At 35.3% G+C, this 8,241-nt stretch overlaps 1 non-coding gene across 1 annotated transcript; it reads left to right on the top strand.

The window, feature by feature from the left end:
- Positions 1-1,005: 1,005 nt before the first annotated feature.
- LOC112739497 (small nucleolar RNA R71) lies at positions 1,006-1,113 on the top strand. Its single transcript, XR_003170433.1, has one exon. It is a non-coding gene; the product is annotated as a small nucleolar RNA R71 (small nucleolar RNA).
- Positions 1,114-8,241: the final 7,128 nt, after the last annotated feature.

Genomic DNA, 8,241 nt, shown 5'->3' on the forward strand with positions numbered 1-8,241 from the left:
CATGATTGCACCAAGGTATTTAGCAACTTGCTCTTCAGTAATGTCCTCATCCTCTTCAGAGGATGAATACTCATCAGAGCTCATGAAGGGTAAAAGGAGGTTTAATGGAATCTCTATGGTCTCTAGATGAGCCTCAGATTCCTTTGGTTCCTCAAAGGAAAACTCCTTATTGGTCAGAGGACGTCCCATGAGGTCTTCCTCATTGGGATTCACGTCCCCCTCCTCCCTTGTAGGTTCGGCCATGATGGTCAAATCAATGGCCTTGCACTCTCTCTTTGGATTTTCTTCTGTGTTGCTTGGGAGAGTACTAGGAGGAGTTTCAGTGACCCTTTTACTCAGCTGGCCCACTTGTGCCTCCAAATTTCTAATGGAGGACCTTGTTTCATTCATGAAACTTAAATTGGCCTTAGATAGATCAGAGACTATATTTGCTAAGCTAGATGGATTCTGCTTAGAATTCTCTGTCTGTTGCTGAGTGGACGATGGAAAAAGCTTGCTATTGCTAAACATGTTTCTTCCACCATTATTAAAGCCTTGTTGAGGCTTTTTTTGATCCTTCCATGAGAAATTTGGATGATTTCTCCATGAAGGATTATAGGTATTTCCATAGGGTTCACCCATGTAATTCACCTCTGCTATTGCAGGGTTCTCAGGATCATAAGCTTCTTCTTCAGAAGATGCCTCTATAGTACTGTTGGATAATTCCTTCAATCCATTCAGACTCTGAGAGATCATATTGACTATCTGAGTCAATATTTTATTCTGAGCCAATATGGCATTCAGAGTATCAATTTCAAGAACTCCCTTCCTCTGAGGCATCCCATTACTCACAGGATTCCTTTCAGAAGTGTACATGAACTGGTTATTTGCAACCATGTCAATGAGTTCCTGAGCTTCTACAGGCATTTTCTTTAGGTGAATGGATCCACCTGCAGAATGGTCCAATGACATCTTTGATAATTCAGACAGACCATCATAGAATATATCCAGGATGGTCCATTCTGAAAGCATGTCAGAAGGACACTTTTTAGTCAGTTCCTTGTATCTCTCCCAAGCTTCATAGAGGGATTCACCTTCTTTCTGTTTGAAGGTTTGAACATCCACTCTAAGCTTGCTAAGCTTTTGAGGAGGAAAAAACTTGGCTAAGAAAGCTGTGACCAGCTTATCCCAAGAGTTCAGGCTATCTTTAGGTTGAGAGTCCAACCATATTCTAGCTCTGTCTCTTACAGCAAACGGGAAAAGCATAAGCCTGTAGACCTCAGAGTCAACTCCATTAGTCTTAACAGTATCACAGATCTGCAAGAATTCAGTTAAGAACTGAAAAGGATCTTCTGATGGAAGTTCATGAAACTTGCAATTCTGTTGCATCAGAGAAACTAATTGAGGCTTTAGCTCAAAATTGTTTGCTTCAATGGCAGGGATTGAGATGCTTCTTCCATGTAAATTGGAATTTGGTGCAGTAAAGTCACCAAGCATCTTCCTTGCATTGTTATTATTTTCGGCCATGTCTCATTCTTTTTCGAAAATTTCTGTCAGATTTTCTCCAGAGAGTTGTGCTTTAGCTTCCCTTAGCTTTCTCTTCAGAGTCCTTTCAGGTTCAGGATCAGCTTCAACAAGAATGTTCTTATTCTTGTTCCTGCTCATATGAAAAAGAAGAAAACAAAAAAGAAAATATGGAATCCTCTATGTCACAGTATAGAGATTCCTTATGTAAGCATAAGAAGAGAAGAATAGAGGAAGGAAAAGATAAGAATCCAAACACAAAGGGAGAGGAGTGGGTTCGAATTCTTGGGTGGAAGAGAAGTGTTAGTAGATAAATAAATAATTAGAAGGGGATGAGAGATGAGAGAATTTGAAAATTAAATAAAATAAAATAAAAATATTTTTGTTTTTAATTTAAAATCAAAGTTATAATTCAAAAATAAAAAAGAAAAATTAAATTAAATTAAATTAAAGTTTAAAACAATTAGTTAAATAAAAATGAATTTTGAAAAAGATGGAAGAGATTTTCGAAAATTAGAAAGAGAATTAGTTAGGTAGTTTTGAAAAAGATATGATTGAAACAAAAAGATAGGATTAGTTTGAAAAAGATTTGAAAATCAATTTTAAAAAGATAAGAGGTTAGAAAAGATTTTGAAATTGAATTTGAAAAAGATGTGATTGAAACTTATTTTGAAAAAGATTTGAAAAAGAAATTTAAAATGATTTGATTTTGAAAATTAAAGTTGATTACTTGACTAACAAAAAACAAAAAGATATGATTTTAAAATTTAAAGATTGATTTTTTCTTATAAGGCAAGTAACAAACTTAAAATTTTTGAATCAATCACATTAATTGTTAGTGAAGATTTTGAAATTATGAAACAAAATAAGAAAAAGATTTTTGAAAATCAATTTGAAATTTTTGAAAATCATAAAAGAAAAATGAAAAAGATTTGATTTTTGAAAAAGATAGAATTTTTTTTAAATTGAAAATTTGATTTGACTCATAAGGAACAACTAGATTTTAAAAATTTTTGAAAAAGTCAACTCAAATTTTCGAAAATTTATGAGTGAAAAAGGGAAAGATATTTTTTTTATTTTTGAATTTTTAATGATGAAAGAGAAAAATATAAAAAAGACTCAATGCATGAAAAATTTGGATCAAAACACACAATGCATGCAAGAACACTATGAATGTCAAGATGAATACCAAGAACACTTTGAAGATTAAGATGAACATCAAGACTTATTTTTGAAAATTTTTAAGAAAAGAAAAATACGCAAGACACCAAACTTAAAAATTTTTAATGTTGAGACACTAACAAATTGAAAATGCATATGAGAAACAAGAAAAGATGCACAACAAGAAAATGCAAAGATCAAACAAGAAGACTTGTCAAGAACAACTTGAAGATCATGAAGAACACATGCATGAGTTTTCGAAAAATGCACAAATTTTAAGAACATGCAATTAATACCAAACTTATGACTTGACACTAGATTCAAGTAAGAAACATCAAATTATTTTTGGTTTTATGATTTTATTAATTTTTTTTGGATATTTTTCGAAAATTAATTGGAAAAATAAGGATTTCAAAATTTTTAATAGGAATTCCAGGAATCTTGCAATGTTAGTCTAAAGCTCCGGTCCAGGAATTAGACATGGCTCACTAACCAGCCAAGCTTTCAGTAAAAGCTCCGGTCTAAAACACTAGACATGGCCAATAGCCAACCAAGCTTCAGCAGATATTGTCTACCTCCCATGTATACAACAACTATGTGTGTAACTGCCAAATGGGTGAAGATCAACAAGCTCTTGTGATGATAAGTTGAAACTCCGGTCCAAAAGATTAGACATGGCTTTCAGCCAGCCAGGATTCAACAAATCATCATGAAACACTAGAATTCATTCTTAAAAATTATGAAGAAAAATATATTTTTGAAAATATTTATTTTTAAATTTTTTTTCAAAAATAAGAATAATAAAAACAAAAAGCTTAAAATTAAAATAAAATTATCTAATTTGAGCAACAAAATGAATCGTCAGTTGTCCAAACTCGAACAATCCCCGGCAACGGTGCCAAAAACTTGGTTGCGCGGGGATTGTTTGTTCCCCGGCAACGGCGCCAAAAACTTGGTGCGCAGAAATTGTGATCATCAACAATGGCGCCAAAGACTTGGTGCTCTCAAACTTGAATCACACTTTGTCACAACTTCGCACAACTAACCAGCAAGTGCACTGGGTCGTCCAAGTAATAAACCTTACGTGAGTAAGGGTCGATCCCACGGAGATTGTCGGCTTGAAGCAAGCTACGGTCACCTTGTAAATTTCAGTCAGGCGGATTCAAATGGTTATAGAGAATTGATAATTAAAACATAATTAAAATATAAACTAGGATAGAGATACTTATGTAATTCATTGGTGAGAATTTCAGATAAGCGTATAGAGATGTTTTCGTTCCTCCTGAACATCTGCTTTCCTGCTGTCTTCATCCAATCATTCCTACTCCTTTCCATGGCAAGCTGTATGTTGGGCATCACCATTGTCAATGGCTACATCCCGTCCTCTATGTGAAAATGGTCCAATGCGCTGTCACTGCATGGCTAATCATTTGTCGGTTCTCGATCATACTGGAATAAGATTTACTATTCTTTTGCGTCTGTCACTATGCCCAGCACTCGCGAGTTTGAAGCTCGTCACAGCCATCCCTTCCCAGATCCTACTCGGAATACCACAGATAAGGTTTAGACTTTCCGGATCTCAGGAATGGCCGTCCATGGGTTCTAACTTATACCACGAAGACTCTAATATCTCAGACTCGATCCCCTGTATTAGATATCTAAGAGATACTCATTCTATCTCATCTTCATGTAGAACGAAAGTGGTTGTCAGGCACGCGTTCATAGGGAGAATGGTGATGAGCGTCACATAATCATCACATTCATCATGTTCTTGGGTGCGAATGAATATCTTAGAATAGGAATAAGTTTGAATTGAATAGAAAAACAATAGTACTTTGCATTAATTCACACAAACTCATAGTAAAGTCTAGAAATGTGATTTTTATTTAAAAACTAATAAAATTATACTAAAAACTAACTAAATCATACTAAAAACTATGTAAAAACAATGTCAAAAAGCATATAAATTATCCGCTCATCTAAGCTCAACAGTCTGAGCAGAGGTAAAACGAGCCTCTTGCACACCTGGAAGGAGCCGTTGCCATCAGCTCAGACCTGGAGGAGAAGCTGGAGTGGCTAGAGCGTTTGCGCGAGCAGATGGAGGTGTACAACGAGTAGATGTGCACTGGAGGCAACGACGCTGCTGGTGGGGTACCGACATCAACACCTATTCCACAACCTCAGCTGGGGAAGACGACGACGACGATTTTTGGGATCCGTAAGCTTTAGGGATTTAATTTATTTCATGTATATTTCATTGTATTCTATGTTGTTTGACTTTTTATTATATTCATACCATTGATATTTAATAAAATCATTAGTTGATTTCTGATAATTTTGAATTTTTGCCTAAATTTTGTAAAAAAAAATTAATTTGACTTCTAATTGTGGGCTTAAAAGAAAACACAACTACCGTAGGATTTATCGGCAAAAAAATCCGACGATAATTGTACGCAACAGAGAGACGATGTCCGGATTAGCTACCGGATATGTCGGGTTTTGGCTGCATAACCGACAGATGAGTTCATCGGCGATAGTGCAGACATGCATCATATGCATTTGTGTGATTTGTTTGAGAAAGCTTTGGTTTGGCTTGCCTAACTGTTTAATTTAATTAATTGCTACTTGTCCTATCTGTTGTAGTTGTTATCCATAATTGTGGTTTTTTATTGTATTGTATGTGTTTGCAACTGAGAGATCCCTTATGCTGGCAGAGGTGACACTGAGAGTAGTTTTACCGGTGATTCGGAGGGTTGGAAGAGTCAGAAAGTGAAATGTTATGTTAAAGTTAGATTAGAACTTGAATACCTTAGATAGTTTTACCTAATTTCTGTCTTAGTTGAATCTTAAGTTTAAAATCTGAGTGTCGGGGTTCTAAGAATGCCTCTGACTTTTCTGGGACTTTATATATTAATTATGCGGGCACCCTTACCATGCTGAGAACTCCCGGTTCTCATTCCATACATTAATTATTGTTTTAGATGTAGGATGCGAGGCAAATCACTAAGCATTTTAGAGACTCTTTGGAAGCGAAGAACAATTATAGGACATAGTGTTATATTTTGTTTATGTTTATATATGTAAATAGATTCTCTGTCTTGTATATACTGTATTTTGTCCCTCTTAGAGGTTGATTTAGAGAAATATGTGTTTATTCTTGGGTTATACTTTATGGGTTATGTATATATGTATTTATACTCTGGTCGGCCTTTGCTTCGCAAGTCGAGTCTAGGGCTTGAATTATATTTATCTGTTAGAACTCTATATGTATCTGTTTTTTTTTTTTTTGTATAAACTTTCTATCGTATTATTTTTCGTGAGCGATACATCTTCGATTTTGTTTTGATCGTACCCCTTTCTTTCAAGGCTCCTAGCTATATTTAGAGGTCGTAGTGCCTCACCACATTTGATTTACGTAAAAAAAATATATATATATATATATATGTGTGTGTGTGTGTGTGTGTGTGTGTGTGTGTGTGTGTAATTAATTGAGAATTAGTGTGATATTATAAAGTGAATGGTGTATATTGATTTTGTTGTTGATTGATGTGGATGTTGGGTCGAAGGCCATGATAGGGTGAGAAAATTTCCTATGAGGTAAGTGAAGGTAATCGGTGTAAATTATTGAATGAGATGATTGATGACAATTTGGTTGTGATTGATAATTGAGAATTTGATTGTGATGAGTTTGGGTATGAATTATGCTGAGAAGGAGAAGATTGAGCACTAGAAGCTATCCAGAATACTGCAATTTTTGGGGGTCCCACAATGAAAGTAGGAAAGTATGGCTATGAACTTCGTAATGGATTTACCAGAGGCTGGGATAGGATTTGATGCCGTAAGTAATCACGTATTGAGTGACCAAGTCCACTTACCTTTCACCCATCGAAGCAAACTATTCATTGAAGAAATTGGTGAGACTACACATTAGAGAGATAGTAAGGTTGCACGGTGCATGAATCGCCTCTGTATTGAAATGCAACCAGAGAATCAAGCACCTTAGGTTTTGAATTGATAGTCGAGACAACAGAGAAAAACTAAGCGAATTCGAGTGAAGATTCTAATTGCGCACAGCCGAAGAAGAGTTACGCGAATATAAGAGGAGAAAACCTAGATAGTTTAAGGAAGAAAGTTACGCATTCTTGGAGATTACTTCAACAGGCAGGAATTGATGAGCAATCGAAACTAAGAGGTTGAAGTCGAAGTGTATTGGGACTTGAGTTAGTGGCCAAAATGGACCATTTCAGATATTGAAGAAAATTGGGCCGGTGGAGTATTGGGTAACTCTACCCCCCACATCTTTCGAATCAGTACGACGTATTTCACATCTCGCAGTTTTAGAAGTACACTTCTGATGCCAATCACATTTTAGAACCTGAACCAGTGCAACTGAGAGAGGATATAATGCTTTAAGTAACTTTGGTTAGAACTGACAATACCAATGTTAAGCAGATACCCAAAAAAGGAGTTCCGTTAGTAAATATTGCTTGGAGTCGAGTTGGAATTGAGGAACACACCTGGGAACTTAAGTCGAAAATGAGAGAAGACTACCCTCACCTATTTTCAGGAAACTGAATATGAATTTTGGGGGACAAAATTCTTAATTAGGTGGGTAGAATATAAACTCTAGAAAATTATTAAATAATTAGCTAATAAATTAATTATTATTTAAAGAAATTAAGAAATTAAATTTTTATAACTTAGAGATGTAAAAATATTTAGAATAGGAATTAAAACACTAATTTTAAAGGTTTTAGTCTAAAATTAGACTAACAGACTAAATCAGTTGAATCGAGCCCTTATTGGGCTCAAGACCTAACATATATAAACCCACAATTAAGCTTTTCAGCCACTCTCCCCTTTCATTTGGTAAAACACGCTGTATTGTGAGTGAGGAACACAAAACCTAGTGTTAGTATTCACTGTAAATTTTAATCTTCCATAACTTTCAATTCAGAGCTCTGATTGACGAGCCATTTGCAGCCACGCGTTTGTCTCGGAGTCCTCTTCAATTTTATCCGAACAAAGTGGTATGTACCTCCATATTTTTTGCCCAATTTTCTATCCCGTCCTTTTTCACAAATTTGGTTTGGGTTTTGAGTGATTTTCATAATTTTGGTAGTTTAGGTGCAATGTAACATTGGATAGTTGTTGAATTTTACTCCAATCATTAATGGATAAGGTAAGAAAACTCTAAACCCTTGTGGTTTGTCCAATATTGTGTGTCCTAGTACTAATTTGAGTGAATTGTGTGAACTAACTTGAGTTTATATTGAATTAGAGTTGAATTATCAAATTAGAGCACTTGGGACGAAGATTTGGCGACTGGAAATCCATTTGGTGAGGACTTGGAGAAGTGGAAGCTTGTGGAACAGAGGAATTTGAGGTGTTCCGGGCTTAGGGAGGAATCGTCCAAGATATAATTTTGGTTTCTCGTAGATAATGTGTAATGTTACGTAAAAACTTAGGCTAGTTGACCGTAGGATAGGCTGGATTATGTATATTGTTCATGTTTGTGGATATAGCAAAGGATTGTGAAAGTTTGATGTGCATTGTATTGAATTATTGAATTGGAGA

This window comes from Arachis hypogaea, chromosome 13 (assembly GCF_003086295.3).
Source record: "Arachis hypogaea cultivar Tifrunner chromosome 13, arahy.Tifrunner.gnm2.J5K5, whole genome shotgun sequence".
Lineage (NCBI taxonomy): Eukaryota > Viridiplantae > Streptophyta > Magnoliopsida > Fabales > Fabaceae > Arachis > Arachis hypogaea.